This window comes from Symsagittifera roscoffensis, chromosome 9 (assembly GCF_963678635.1).
Source record: "Symsagittifera roscoffensis chromosome 9, txSymRosc1.1, whole genome shotgun sequence".
Lineage (NCBI taxonomy): Eukaryota > Metazoa > Xenacoelomorpha > Acoela > Convolutidae > Symsagittifera > Symsagittifera roscoffensis.
This window is the reverse complement of record NC_087070.1, coordinates 31,651,096-31,666,710: the sequence shown is the minus strand read 5'-3', so window position 1 is coordinate 31,666,710 and position 15,615 is coordinate 31,651,096. Positions and strand designations below refer to the sequence as shown.

At 34.7% G+C, this 15,615-nt stretch overlaps 1 protein-coding gene across 1 annotated transcript in view; it reads left to right on the top strand.

The window, feature by feature from the left end:
- Positions 1-500: 500 nt before the first annotated feature.
- Positions 501-15,615, top strand: part of LOC134854228 (hypoxanthine-guanine phosphoribosyltransferase-like) — a 449,675-nt gene continuing 434,560 nt past the window's right edge. The window contains exon 1 of the mRNA XM_063870399.1: positions 501-505. The gene's annotated coding sequence lies outside the window, so the exon portion shown is untranslated. The remainder of the gene's footprint in view (positions 506-15,615) is intronic.

The following is a 15,615-nucleotide window of genomic DNA, read 5'->3' as shown; positions in this document are numbered from 1 at the left end:
AACTTGAAGCCTAGACTGCAGGTGCAGATTTGTCTCAGCAAAATAGCTGAGAGTTGAATCAACCTAATCATTCAGAATTTTACCCCCCTCGCTCAGTCGAATGGAATTATTTTCTTTTTTTATTTGTCACTAATTTTTCTTTAAACAAAAAATACTTTCGAAAAAAATATAACATTCCAGAAATGACAGAGATGAGATTCTAATTTTTTCCTTTATTTTAAATTAATGTAACCTAACCTAAATACCCCAAACCTATTTTGGTATTTAGGACAGTTTTTCATCCATTTGTTACTCATTCATATCCTTTTAATCAACCCTTTCAGTTTATCTGTTAATAAAACTATCTTTTTATCTCTAGGACCAGATCGACTATGATCTATGATATAAATTAACTGACACTTATAATTTTAGTTACTAATAGAAACAAAGGGATCTAAAAACCGACCCCACGTTTCTCTTAGTAAGACTGGTGCGACTTGAGGAGAGAACTACCTCTTATTAAATACATATAGGGTCTGAAAACAAAAGAACTAATTGTATTCATTGCAAATATTAGGAAAGTGAGTTTCGGTTAGTCAGTTTCCAACTTCAAAACGCTAGAGACAAAGGTTATCTATTTTTAGGACCCGCAATCTAATTAACCGCCCTATTGCCAGATAGTCCAAGATAGAGTTAAGATTATCAAAATCTTCTCTATCGCGCATCAGTCCTTGACAGCTTTCTGCTAACTTTAACTCATGAAATTATAACTGATTATGATTATAACTAAGATTTACCAAATAATAGGAAACGTTTTCTGACCAAATCGGCTAGTATAAACAATTAGCTTAGAAAGTTAACGAATTTTTCACCCAAAATAGCTTTATAATATAGGTTAACAAACTATTTACAGTTTTATTCTTTCATCAGACATTCCGAAAGAGCTCAAAAACTTATTAAACATTTCAATTCATTCCTAAAAAGGGGGTAAGAGGCCCTGTATGCAATCTAAGTGTACGCTAAATGATTGATAAACTAATTTAACCCGTCATATACACAATCAAATCTGTGCAACATTGAGATTCATTCTCAATTCTTCATTGTTCAATTATGCTTTTTATGATTTTCATCCCTTCGCGAGGCTTAACCTCTAACCTTACTTAATTTAACTCTAAACCTAAATATCTGACCAGCGAAGGAAATTTTAATCCAAATTAGGGAAGGAATGATCTACGCTCACCAGGAAGGAAGTATAAGGTGTGTTTTTTCTGACAATTTTTTTTGGACGATCAAATTGAGTGAAACTCACTGAACCTATGCTAAGTTAAAATAAAAGTTACAATAAGCACACACAGATAAACTATATATATGAAAAAACTAAAAATTCCCCAAAGTTGGTTAAAATAAGTCCGATTAAGTTAAATAAACTTCCATTTTAAAGAAATTTGGTCCAATTTAGGTTAAAAAAAATCCGATTAAGCTAGGATAACGCCCATTTTAACAGAATCTTGCCCAATGTTAGTCAAAATAAGCCCAATTAGGCCAGATAACTTTCTCATTTAAAAAAAGCTTTGGCCAAACATGTCAGAAAAGGTCCACTTAATCCAGATAAGCTCCCATTTTTGGTCAAGGCTTATTCAATTAAACTAAATAAATTTCCATTTTAACAAATTTTTGCCTAATTTTGGTCCAAATAAATTAACTCCAAAATAACCAACAATTTACCCAAATCTGGCCCCAAGAGCCATCTAAACTAGTTTAACTCAGTATTAGAATAAAAATCATCTATTTTCGGATATAGTGAAACCATTTAAGCTAGGTAAACTGGGGTTTTATCAACAATTTACCCATTTTTAGTCAATACAAACTCAATTAGGATAGGTGAACTTCAAACTTACCTATAACTTAAGCCATTTAAGATTTAAGAAAACTTCAATTCATTAAACATTTACGCAATAATGGTCCACAAAAGCCCAACTACAATGAAAAAAAAACTCAGTTTTCATTGAAAAATCATCTATAACCTGATCGAAAAATGCTGAAACTAAGCCATTTTTTTTTAAATAATCAAGTTAATTACAGTAGAATTGCATTATTTAAAATTGTGAAAAACCCTGATATTAAAAAAAATAATGTCAACACATTCTTAAATCGATTTTTGTACTTCAAAATTACAAGGTAAAGTAAGAATTAAAAAATTTTAAAAAACTTTGGTACAATATTAACACTGAACAAAATCATATCATCGTTTTATCGAAACACCTTCACGAAGATAAACATGAACTATATGTCCTTTTTCGAAGATATACTCCCAAAATAGATACAATTCTCCAAAAAGTAAACATTTTGAACAACATAATATTTACCAGAAGAACGGTTAATTACTTCGCTCTCGATTACTTTCTGAAATAACTTTAGTGCGTCGATTCCACTTAAAAATAAATACAATTTAACAATTATTCCATGTTGCTTGAAAAAAAATTATACAGATCATTGAAAAAAAATTACTCGAAATCAAAAATGGCAAAAATAGTCGCAAATCCAGACTAAGTTCTCGAAATTTTTACAGGCTTAGATCCAAATAAAGAAGCGAGAGGTTTTTTAATATAAGAGAAAAAATACTAATTTCAAAAGACACTCGACCAGCAGTCGCAGGTGCGAATCACGACGCACATGATAACAGACAATGAGCTTTATTCGGTTCAATATTAAGAGTTACGGCCTTCCAATGAATGAGGGAATGAAAATCTATAGAAAAAAGTCATCAATGCTTATACAATTTTATATTTTGAGACACGAGAAAATACAACCTTGTTATCCTTAAGAAAGTTACAGAGTCAAAATAACTATATCAAAAGGATCAATCAGCGAAAAATTTGAAAGAAAAAATACGAACGAAAACACATTTATGATCTAACAGGAAACATAAAAAATAATTTTCAAATATGTTGTATACTATTTCAAAGCTAGAGTGAACCACCCAATTTGTTTACTTACCTCTAAATTTTAACATGTTTTATGACCATGCGGGTGATAATAATCATTTTAAAAAATGCAAACAATATTTTCTTCTGCGTTTCTGTGTAGGATCTGTTCCAAAACTTCTTAAAATCGTTCAAAGTGGTTGAGAATGTATACCAGCGAAATAAATTTGAAAAAATTTGTTTTTTATTGAACACTTATGGAACATAACTCTTTCAACGGATCGTGTAGCGCTTGTCATAACCTAACATTTAAAAGCTTATGGGATATAATTGTTCTTTAGAAAACTCTAACTTTGATTTTGCCCAAACACTTACCAATTTGATTAGTTTCGATATAATCAGAGATCACTGAGACCTAATAAAAATAATTTCAGAAAATTTTGAAAATTTTCAAAATTAATAAAATTTTAATTTCAGACAAAAAGTCCATGTGAGTTTTTGGAAACAATTAATTGCCATCAGTATAGCAATTTGTTTTTTTCTTTAAGATAAGCATAATACTTGCCATAATTGCCATTTATAAGCCAATTGTAAACGTTATTATAATTGAGATATATCGAGAGGTACTCGAAATACATTATGCTTAGGACAATGTTCTGCCTAGTCATGGATATCATTTTCGTGCTCGATTACAACATCCTACTGAAGTCGACCACGTACTTGCTAGTTTGAACACGATTTACATTTTCTCAGATAAATCAAAATTGATTCTTTATTATAAAAAACTTGTCGGTTTCAATAGAGGAGCAATCACAATTGAAAATACAAGCTCTCAAAACTCTCAAATTATCAAAGCTTTCGTGAATCAGCCTGACAAAATAGATATCAATTTGCTTTTCCAGTAAAAAAAGATAATACTTGTTCGATTGTGACAGTTTTTAAATTAGTTTATTTATTCTCCTTTTTCTTGTTTACTTATTCTACTTTTTCTACATTACTTTTTCTCCTCTTTCTTCTTTTTTTCTACTTTCTTAATTGTTTTTCGAAACTTAATCTTTCAATGTAAGTCTTGAAGACATGTCTAACACAGATACTACACGAGTGCACGAAGAAACAATTTCTGTAACCGATAGCTAATCAATGCATCATTTTTTCTTCACTCTTTTTCAGTGTGGTGGGTATGTGAATGACACAAGTGTACCCATAACAGGGAAAACACTTAACAAACAGGACAGAATAACTACAAATTTTAAATTTACTTGTCTGATAAAATCTAACATTACTTTAATTGTGTACGACACACAATTCCTATATTATCTGATTCTGTAAGACATAGAAAAATTACTATTTTAATGATCACTTACAACGGATTGCAAACCGGTAATAAATTGGAAGCTCGTAAATAAACTAGACAAGGATGAAGTCGCAGAAGAAGGAACAAAAAAGGTTCAATTGCATTTATGATTGTCAGAAGCAAAACCCTAGCAACATGGTTGCGATCAAGATTCGATTATGACGAATACAACAAACATCAGAACAGGGAGAATTGCGATTAAGTTCAAATGACGTTCCAGAATTCGAATTGAAAAAGAAACGAGTGAAGACATCGTGAATGAAGGAAACGAAAGTTCCACAGAAAAAATCGAAGACAACATTTCAATTTTAAGTATTATTTCATTATCAAACTTTTCACCCAAATAACTTGATCATTTAAATAGATAATTTCATAACAATGTAATTGTGTGTACCAACAACTATCTATCTAAAAAGGGGGTGAGTTTTAGTATTGCAAATACTACACTAACTTATAGTTTAACTTAGTTTTCTAACATTTTAAATAGCCTTCCGATTTAAATAATTCTTTTAAGATTGGATTAATTTTTTTCTGTTGTTTTAAGACTGGATGTTGAAAAGAAGCATCTCGCCCGTTAGCGGACTGGTTTACTGTCTTGCCTTAAAAAGCAGACAGCGCGGCGACAAAGTTCACAGTCCTTTTGCGATTTTGCGATCCTAACAAAAGACTTTGAATTTTCAATTAAATAAGGCAGGTGCAACACTGATAAATTGCCCTGATCTTTTCAATGATTGATATTTTATACTAAAAAATCAATAATTTGCAAATGTCAATTTCATCAAGAGTAAGATGAAAAGGGGGAAAATGAAGTTTGAAGCCTAGATTGCAGGTGCAGATTTGTCTCAGCAAAATAGCTGAGAATTAAATCAACCTAAATCTTCAGACATTTTTCCCCACTCGCTCAGTCGAGTGGAATTATTTTCTTTTTTTTATCACTAATTTTTCTTTAAACAAAAAATACGTTTGGAAAAAATATAACGTTCCAGAACTGACAGAGGTGAGATTCTAATTCTTTCCTTTAATTTAAATTAATGTAACCTAACCTAAATACCCCAAACCTACTTTGGTATTTTGGACAGTTGTTCATTCATTTGTTACTCATTTATACTCATTTAATCAACCCTTTTAATTTATCTGTTTATATAACTATCATTTTATCTTTAGGACCAAATCGATTATGATCTATGAAATAATTTAACTGAAACTCATAATTTTACTCACTAATAGAAACAAATGGATCTAACAACCGACCCCACGTTTCTCTTAGTAAAATACCAACTATAAAAAGACAATATAATCGAGTATTATCCATGGAACTCCTGTCCGGGATACGCTCTCAGCATTATGCATCAACTCTTCAAAGCGCACATAAATTAGTACAGAACATAGCCATCTTGGCAATTCTCACACCCCAGAATTTAACAAACAAACTGGAGGTAAAATATCTTTTTAGATTTGAACCTCAGGAAGTCAATATTTTCAGTGGGTTATAAAAAATTTTGTCGAAAACTATTATTTCGAACGGCGAAAATTGACTGAAAAAAAACCACACTTCGAAAGTCGGAACAATAAGTTTTTGATCAATGATCCAGTACATCAGAATGTAATAAAAATTGGATTCTAATTATATTGATAGTTCACAGCTTTATATACTTGTAGTACTATTATATAACATTTCTAAACATTGGTGTAATGATGGTGAAGTATAGTATTGATTTGTTGTGCGACATCTATATGTGAAATAAGCAGGAAATTTTTAGAGAGTTTAAACAATAATGACTGATTTAAAACTGTCTATGGTTATTCGGAGCTTCTGCCTTCAAATGGAAATTACTATTATTATATGGTGCTAATGGTTCATTTTTTGTTTTCCAGGAGCGCGTCTGAGCAGCAGAGTATACATGTACGTGGTTCATTTTCTGGTGGGGTCATCTGCGTGTGTGTTGATGGGAGTGTCCTATTACAACATATGGAGCACAGTCAGAAGACAGGTGAGCAGCAAATGCTTATAAGTTTAGAAATCAATCGCCCAATCAGCTCCATATTGCGAGTTGATACGAATAAAAGGAAAAACGAATAAAGCATTAAAAAAATGCGCTTATTATGCAAAAATTGACATATTGGGGGAAAATGTTTAATAAAACAGTGTCTATGTGCAAAAAGTGGAAAAGCAGTTACCATCCAAACTGACAAACAGTTGAGTCAATCTATCATTGCAAGTGCATGCTAGCCTTTTTTGGCAACCCGGGCAAATATCCGCAGCATCATTTGCAGTTGATACCTGGTTTTCAATAGTTCATGTTCCATGTAAAAACAATACTGACAGCAGGGGCATATGTAAGTTTTTCTCGAGGGGGCGATGATTTTCCGAGCTCTTCCAATGCACTAAAAAGACCCTCTTTTGGTCAAAATATTTTTGATAAGGCAAAAATACAGGCAAAAATTTGATAAATTAGCGTTGTAAGGCACTTTTTTGGAAAGTTTTTACTAAAAAATCGCGTTTTTTCGGCGCGCTCCCCCCCTAAAATTTAGTATATATTGGCGCCTAAGGCGGGATGGCGCCTTTAGAAATATTTTTATGTCTGTCAGCCAAAAATGGATGTCCCAAAATAGTACAAAAGGGGGACCCTTTGGGTCGGCAGTAGGTCGAATCCCTGAGAAGGGGAAAAGGAACAACCGCCCCTCACCCCCCCCCAACCAACCCGCTCCTGATTGACAGTATTTATTTTTTCTTAAAAAGCCTTATATGAGACCAAAAAACCAAAAGAGGATCCCTTCTGTCTCAGAGAATTAAAAATAAGCCTCTTGCTTAGCCCAAAAACAAAAATTAAAAAATTTTAATGACGTAATATATAAAAAAAAATTGCAAGCTCTTTTTATGAAGATTTAGTTACTGATAACGTTTAACCTCATTTTCTGCAGCAGTATGAACTTTCAGTTCCTGTGTATTTAGAGATAAAGCCAACCGCAGATACCCGGGCTGAACTAAGCTTCTAATCTTACAATTTCAAAGTTTGAAAAACTTTTCCGCACGTACAGCAAACTGTATGAAATCTCTATAAGAAACATTCTTCCATGCATAAGAAAAACTTGAGAGACGTTTTTCCAGAAGATCAAATTAACAATGTTTTGAGTTTCTTTTTATGTTTTTGTGTTTGTCCCAGTCTGGTCTCAGCTTTTCTTAAATAAAGAAATTCTGTTTTTTTTGGGATTTTTTAAATAAAAAAAAACATATGAGTGGCAAATATCTCAAAGATTAACCGTATTTTCAGATTTCAGCAAGCGAAATTTGCTGCAAGAAAAAACTAATTGTTTTTATGAACAGAAGTCTCTATTTTGAAGAATTTGCTGGTGGAAAATGAGGCCTGTTATCTTGATAATATTTGTTTATTTCAACGTATGAAAATAAGAACAACAATTTGGCCTCACGCAAAACAACCAACCTAAACTTTCGCTTGATTTCTGAGAAAAAAAATCCGAAAAATATCTGCTACCCTTTGTGTACTTGAAGCGCAAACCGTGGAAAAATCTTTCTAGAATCTTGCAAGATTTCCAATTCTCAATTCAAAATGCAAATTTGCGAGCACATTGCCCAATAAAATTACTAAAAATTTTTATTTGCTGTAAAAAATTTGAGTCAACAGGAGTTTCTACTTATTTTTGCGTTGGTAATTTTGAGAATTGAAACCTAGCAGGAATTTTGTAAAAATCAAACAACCTGAATTTGAATTTTTTGCCAATACTCTTTGATAATGGAATTGCGCGACAGCTTAAAATTACTAAACGGGTCGATTAAGGTTTGTCCATGGATTCCACAAACTTGTTCCAAAATCCAGACATTTTGTTACGGGTTTCGCAAGATTGCCTTTTTTGGAGCGATTTTGAGCAATACAGTGTTTTAGCTATTTGTCCATGGAATCCAAAACAGCAAAGAAGATCAAAGAAACGTAGCAATGTTGCGGATTCCGCAAAATCTGATTTTGACCTGTTGCGGAATCCGCTAACAATTCACAAAATGCCAAATTTGGCCTCGTAATGATATTTTTTTCATGTTTCCATGTTTACATTTAAAAAAATCTGATTTTTGCATTTTTTTATATTTTTGAAACTCATTTGAGTTTACCCACGAATTATTTTAAAAAGTTATGGTTATTAAAAAAAGCTTATCGTACAATTTTTATGATTGGAACTTCGTGAGAAGCATTTCTCCTCATTCAATTTTTTAAAAATCATCAGATAGCTCTCATATCATCCGGAAAATTTGTTTTCAAAATGCTTAAGTTGTACGACAAGCTTTTTCCATGAGTGATTTATGGAGGGAGTTGAATGAATAAGCATGCATTTATGAACAAACATAGATTTTGGAGTTCAACCCGAATACTTAAAACGGAAGTTTTTTTTTTTCAAGTTTGTGCTGTCAATTTAAGAAGGCGAGAGAAGCATCCCAAGATCTGAAACTCTAATTTAGTTTTAACCAAACACAATTTACCTTTTGAAAAAAACATATACTAAAAAATTGGTCTTCCTAATAACATTCAAGCTTGACTTCTTATTTGATTTCTTCAAGCGATCCTCGTGTGTTTTTTTGCGAATTGGATAGCTATTGTTGAACTGATCAATTTCATGTTGAAGAAAGACGCAAAATTCGTTACGACACCAAGCTCGGTTTTATTACTATGCGCATATTTGTGCTTTCACGCGTCTGGATTCCACGGACACATCTTTTGCGTGTTTTAGAGACTTTTGTCAATGAATTCCACAATCAAATGAACCCTACATAGAAGCACAATTTTTACTGTTGCATCCTTTATCGGATCTTTTTTTTCTTCACGTGACTTATATATTGTGTAATTAACATAACCTCTTCAACTTTGAAAAAAATTCTTCATTTAGAATTAGGAAGACAAACTATGTCAGCAATTTAAACATCATAAGCATCTCAATTTTTCTCTAAAAGAGATCTAAAATCTCCCGTTTATCTTCCTTCCCCTTTTTCGGTGATGAGAGATGTTATTTTATGGTTAACCCCCCATTTAAGACAATTGTCATAATTACTGAGGGGTCCGCTTTCCCCACTCCAGCATTTAAGACAATTGCCTTTATTGCTGAAGAAAAAAACGCCCCCGCCGCACCCCCGACTCAGCAATTAAGACAATTGTTTGAAATGCATAGGGGAGGGTTAAAATGAAGTAGAAAAGGTGGTTATTTGAAAGTTAATTGAAATGGAAAAAAATTTTGCAGAAAAAAATAGAGGTTTTCATTTGTCTCATTTGCTGCCATAAATTCTGTCACGTAAGCTGAAATTAGACGTTCACTGGCGGGAGCAGTCACCAATATACAAGAAATCAGGTGATGAAAAAATGGGTCCGCGCGAATATATGTTGAAACAGTTGAAAATGTGTTTGTGGAATCCAATAGAAAAAAAAGAAAAAATGATTGCAGAATCCACTGACAAAGGTCAACACAATTTGAGAAACTAAACAAATGTATCAAAAAACTGTTAAAGAAAAACTTGAAAACAAGAAAAAACTTGTTATCAGTTTTCTCAGTTATAGTATGTTTTTTTTTTTACAATTTTCTAAAAAAAACCTGGGTTAAGTCAAAGCAAATGTCAATTTGTGGAAACACTGATGTTGAAAACTATAAACAAATTTTTTCATAACCCATTACAATTGGTTATAATGATTATTATGGTTCAAAAAAGTCTATAATCCATTTCTAATTGATTATCATTGATTATTTTTGATCTTTGTGGAGATGGATCGGGAAAAGCTAAATAATTGATTATTATTCATAAAACTCCAGTGCCAGCAGTAAGCTTGCCAATGAAAGAATTCAAAGTCAGACACTCAGAGGGGCACAAAAAAGGACACATAATCAGACAGTCACAGGATTACGCATGAAAATAACTAATCGGACATTAATAAGTGCACAAATAAGGGCAAAAAAAACCAGACACACAAAAGGGGCGTACACAAACAAACACCTATTAAGGCACCCGTAGAAATACTTAATTAGACAACTATAGTGCACATAATAAGAAACTCATAGGTGCACATATAGGGACACATTGTCAGAAGATCAAATAGACACACCTAGGGAGACATTTTCAGAAACTCAAAGGGACACACATATAGTTACCTAATCAGGCACTCATAAGAGCACATATGCTGAAACTCAGTAGGGCAAACATAAGTAAAAACATCATCCTACAAGGTATGTGCATATAATCAGAAACTCACAGAGGCAAACATAAGGGAACAGTATCAGAAACTAAAAGGGGCTCACATAGGGAGACATTATCAGAAACTCAAAGAGACACACATATAATTACCTAATTAGGAACTCACACGAGCAGAGACACAGGCGCTCATTGGTGCACATAATCGGACACTATCTAGGGCACACATGAGACACAAGTAGTTGCACATTTAATTAGACTCCCGGTTTGAAGTCCCACCGTTAATTATAGCTTTTCTGTAGTATCCCAAATTATAGATTTGTAGTATCCCTTTCTGTAGTATCACTAATTTCCAGCGCTGGTTCATGTTTAATTCAGAGTTTTTTGCATAGTTAAACCTGCTGCGATGTTTCAGAGCTATTTCAGCAGTTATGATTCCGTAGAAATTGTACTGATTCAGCTAAGAATTGATAGCTCAAAGGTAGCAAACATGTCTACAAAACTAAAGGTTGGGGGATTGAAAAGCTACCAGAGACAATTTTTGCTCATTTTGATAGGTTTTTTGTGGCTGTTTCATCGCTGAATTAGCGATATCGATAGATGTTGCTATTGTGGCAATGAACATCGATATTTCATCGATGACGATCGCTGTTTTTTTTTTCACTTTTGTCGATAATTTTCAATGTGAGCTCAACCCGGGCACTCACAGGGGAATACATAGGGACACATGAAACTTGCAGGGACAAAGGGACACATTATTGACACTTACAGAAGCACAAATCTGGACTTGTCATCAAATACTCAACGGTGCTTACATGTGGACACACACACAAATATTTCATCAGCCATCTACAGGTGCACGTAATTACTCGCACTAAAGTTTCATGGATAATAATCGATTATATTGGATTTTCATTGTCAGTCTCTACAAAATAACAAGAATAATCGATTATAATCAATTGAAAATGGATTATAATGATAATATTTTTTTAAGCAATAAAAATCCAATATAATCGATTATAATCGATTATAATCGATTATTTTCAAAAAAATTTATCAAAAAAAACTAATCCATTTTAATCGATTATATTGGATTATATTCTATTTATTCAAATCTTTTTGTGTGCTGTTTTCATTTTCTCATAGTTTTGTTCAACTTAAGTTAGTTATTTTGTTCTCTCGCTTAATTTCATTTTTTCCGTTTGGGGGGTATATACGTGGGGGGGGGGGGGGGGGGGGGGTACGTTGGGGGGATGGGGGTACGTTGGGGGGGGAGGGGGGTTTATACGTTGGGGTGGGTACATTGGGGAGGGGGTTTGTTGGGTGGGGGGGGGGAGGAGCTGGTCACAATGCTGTTTTTGGGCACTTTTTGAAAAATTACTACATATTGGCCGCCCCTGGATGAACGTGTTCGTTCGAGTTTTGCAGAAAGTTGCAAAAATTAAAGTCATTATTTTAATCAATTTTCATGGATTTTATGTACAAAAAAAAATCCATTATATTGAAAATAAAAATGGATTATAATCGATTATAATGGATTTAAATTTTTCCAAAATAATCGATTATAATCGATTAAAAATCGATTACGTGATCTAAATTTGACATGATAATCGATTATATAGACAACATTTTAGTCAACGAAAATCCATTATAATCGATTATTACCCATGAAACTTCGGTGCGGGTAGAAGTTCATATTGTGGCGATCACAGGCACACATAAAATGACATTCACAGAAGAACACATGAGGAAAAATAATAAGGCATTCACCGAAATTTGATCAGACACTGATAGGAGCCCAGATAGAGACACTCGCAGGAATTTATAGTGAGACCCACTCAAATGAAATAGAAAAGTTCAAGTAAACACGCACCGTGTCGCACATTTAGATGCACATAAACAGACACTCACAGGCACTCGTATTGTGAAGCTCGCATGGGAATTTATAGGGACATAAGAACAGACACTCACAATGGAACACTTAGAAACACATAGCCACAAACTCACAGCGGCGCATATAATGACATCCACACAGACACTCAGAGACACATATAGTCAGAATTTCGTAGGGTCACACATAGGGACATACAATCAGACACGAGAAGAAACACAAAGAGGCGTTTTCAGACACCATAGATGCTAACAAAGACTCACATAACCAGAAACTATAGGGGCGCACTAGGAAAAAATCATCAAACTGTCCCAGAGGCACACATGGAGATATATTATCCGAAAGTAATAGGGGCACACATAGGGGCACGTAATCAGACACTCAATCGTGAAGTATCTCATGGAAGAGACTTAGAGACACTTAGTCATACAATCATACGGACACACATAGCTACTCATAACCAGACTTTCATGAGGGCAGAATCGGGGGCACACAGTCAGACAAACATAATGCACACATTGGGTCACCTGATACTATACTCATAGGGGATCACATATGGACGCATAATTACCCACCGATAGGGGCACAATTGAATAGTTACAATTATTAAATAGTTTCAGATAAATTTGAATTTCTCAAGGTAGCAATGGTTGCCTCGCTCTAAATGTCAACCAGGAGATATCATATTTTCAAAACATCTTCGTCAAAGAACCTTCTGATAGCAGACTTGCAGGCGCGACACTTGGAACTCCCAAACACAAACATCTTGTCATTACCTGGAGCCCGTATCGCTGCCGTCAGAAGCTTCCTACCTCCGAAGGACAAATACAATACCATTGTTTTGCTCATTGGGGGAAACGACGCTTTTGACGGAAGAGAGCCCTCCACGGTCCCTGAAGAAGATATTGCAAACGAACTCGCAGAATTAACCGAGGAGCTAAGCAGACTAGCAAAGCAGATTTTTGTCATCGGAATCCCTCACCGCAGTGAATATCGATTCCGATCGGCGAGAGTGAATCGCGAAATACAGAAAAAGAAGGGAAATTGGAAATATAGGGGCGTGTGTGAGAAGATTTACAGTACTTACAAGATACTGTACAAGAAATACTCTGACGCTTTCAACGACGAAGGTCATCTCACCCAGTACGAGTGCACCTTCTGACACTGCCACTGCTCGTACTGAGTGTAAGCTGCAGGTATGTGAGCTGTACTTTCCTCTGTCCTTTCTAGAAAAATCAAACCGCAGGCGTCCCCTTTTCGGGATCCACAGGTTTGCATATTTCTCTGAACGCATCTTACCACAGGCGTCTCTTCTCGGGAATCACAGATCCCTCTGTAAAATCCCCCTCTGTTAAACTCTTCAACGATGAGTCGCACATGCCGAACTTGCACAAGGTCCATACCGAAAGCCGAAAAAAAGTTACAACTGTGTAGCTTGTGGTTGTCACATTCATCTAGAACCATCATGCACAGGATTAACAAACGTAGCCATCAACGGAATAAAGGAGCTTGGTCGCAACGGAATGTTACTCTGTAACGTCTGCAATGAAAACAACGAACGCGACAAATTCATTCGGAACAGGACTGTCAACAACCTGGAAAAAAAATCAACAAAAACATGTCTAGTAATTCTGAGACACTCGAAACGCAAATTGCTCAAGTTGCCGAAAAGAAATTAAACAAAGCAATGAGGAAAACACACGACAAAGTAGACGAGAGTTACGCAAACGTCGTGAAGAAAGTTGAAAGCCACAAAAACGTGAATAGTCCTCAAAACTCCAAAAATAACAACAACACAACCACTCACAACATCGAACACAATGTAAGAGTGCAACGGATCCATGAAGATCCTAATGAACCACGCGACGTGAATCTTGTCCAAACTCACAAAAAAATAGAGGAAATTTTGGGAACCATAGGAGTTAAACCGAAAATAGTCCAGTTTAAAAGACTTGGAACATTCAACAAAGAAGGGAAAAAGCCTAGAACACTTCCAGTTACGCTTGAAAATCCAGCAGCAGTCATTCTAGTGATTGCAAAAAGTACTGAAAAAAGAGACGAAATGAAAGAAATGAACATATTTCTGTCACGTGCCCTATCTAAAGAAGATTCTATCAAAGAAAACCTCTGCCTGCAACGAAGTAGGGAAATGCTTGAAGAAGGCGTACCACGTGAAAAACTGAAAATAAGAAACCTTGAGCTTTGCCATGATGGAGCAAAAGTTCAATTAAACCAAACTTCCAAGCCAGAACAAGAAAATGCAACATCCAACATTTGACTAGATCATCTCCACTTTTTACAATTTAATGCACGCAGTTTAGTTAACTATGAAAGAAGATTCAAAATGGCAAATGCAATAAAAATTGGTTTGTACAGCGTTATACCGAAAGCCGAAAAAAGCTACAACTGTGTAGCTTGTGGTTGTCACATGCATCTAGAACCAACATGCACAGGCTTATCAAACGTAGCCATCAACGGAATAAAGGAGCTTGGTCGCAACGCAATGTTACTCTGTAACGTCTGCAATGAAAAAACGAACGCGACAAATTCATTCGGAACAGGACTGTCAACAACCTGGAACAAAATCAACAAAAACATGTCAAGCAATGCTGAGACACTCGAAACGCAAATTGCTCAAATTGCCGAAAAGAAAAGAAACGAAGCAATGAGGAAAACACACGACAAAGTAGACGAGAGTTACGCAAACGTCGTGAAGAAAGTTGAAAGCCACAAAAACGTGAATAGTCCTCAAAACTCCAAAAACAACAACAACAACACAACCACTCACATCATCGAACACAATGTAAGAGTGCAAGGGATCCATGAAAATCCTAATGAACCACGCGACGTGAATCTTGTCCAAACTCACGAAAAACTAGAGGAAATTTTGGGAACCATAGGAGTTAAACCGAAAATAGTCCAGTTTAAAAGACTTCGAACATTCAACAAAGAAAGGAAAAAGCCTAGAACCTTTCTAGTTACGCTTGAAAATCCAGCAGCAGTCATTCTAGTGATTGCAAAAAGTGCTGAGAAAAGAGACGAAATGAAAGAAATGAATATATTTCTGTCACGTGCCCTATCTAAAGAAGATTTTATCAAAGAAAACCTCTGCCTGAAACGAAGTAGGGAAATGCTTGAAGAAGGCGTAACACGTGAAAAACTGAAAATAAGAAACCTTGAGCTTTTCCATGATGGAGCGAAAGTTCAATTAAACCAAACTTCCCAGCCAGAACAGGAAAATGCAACAACCAACGTTTGACTAGATCATCTCCACATTTTACAATTT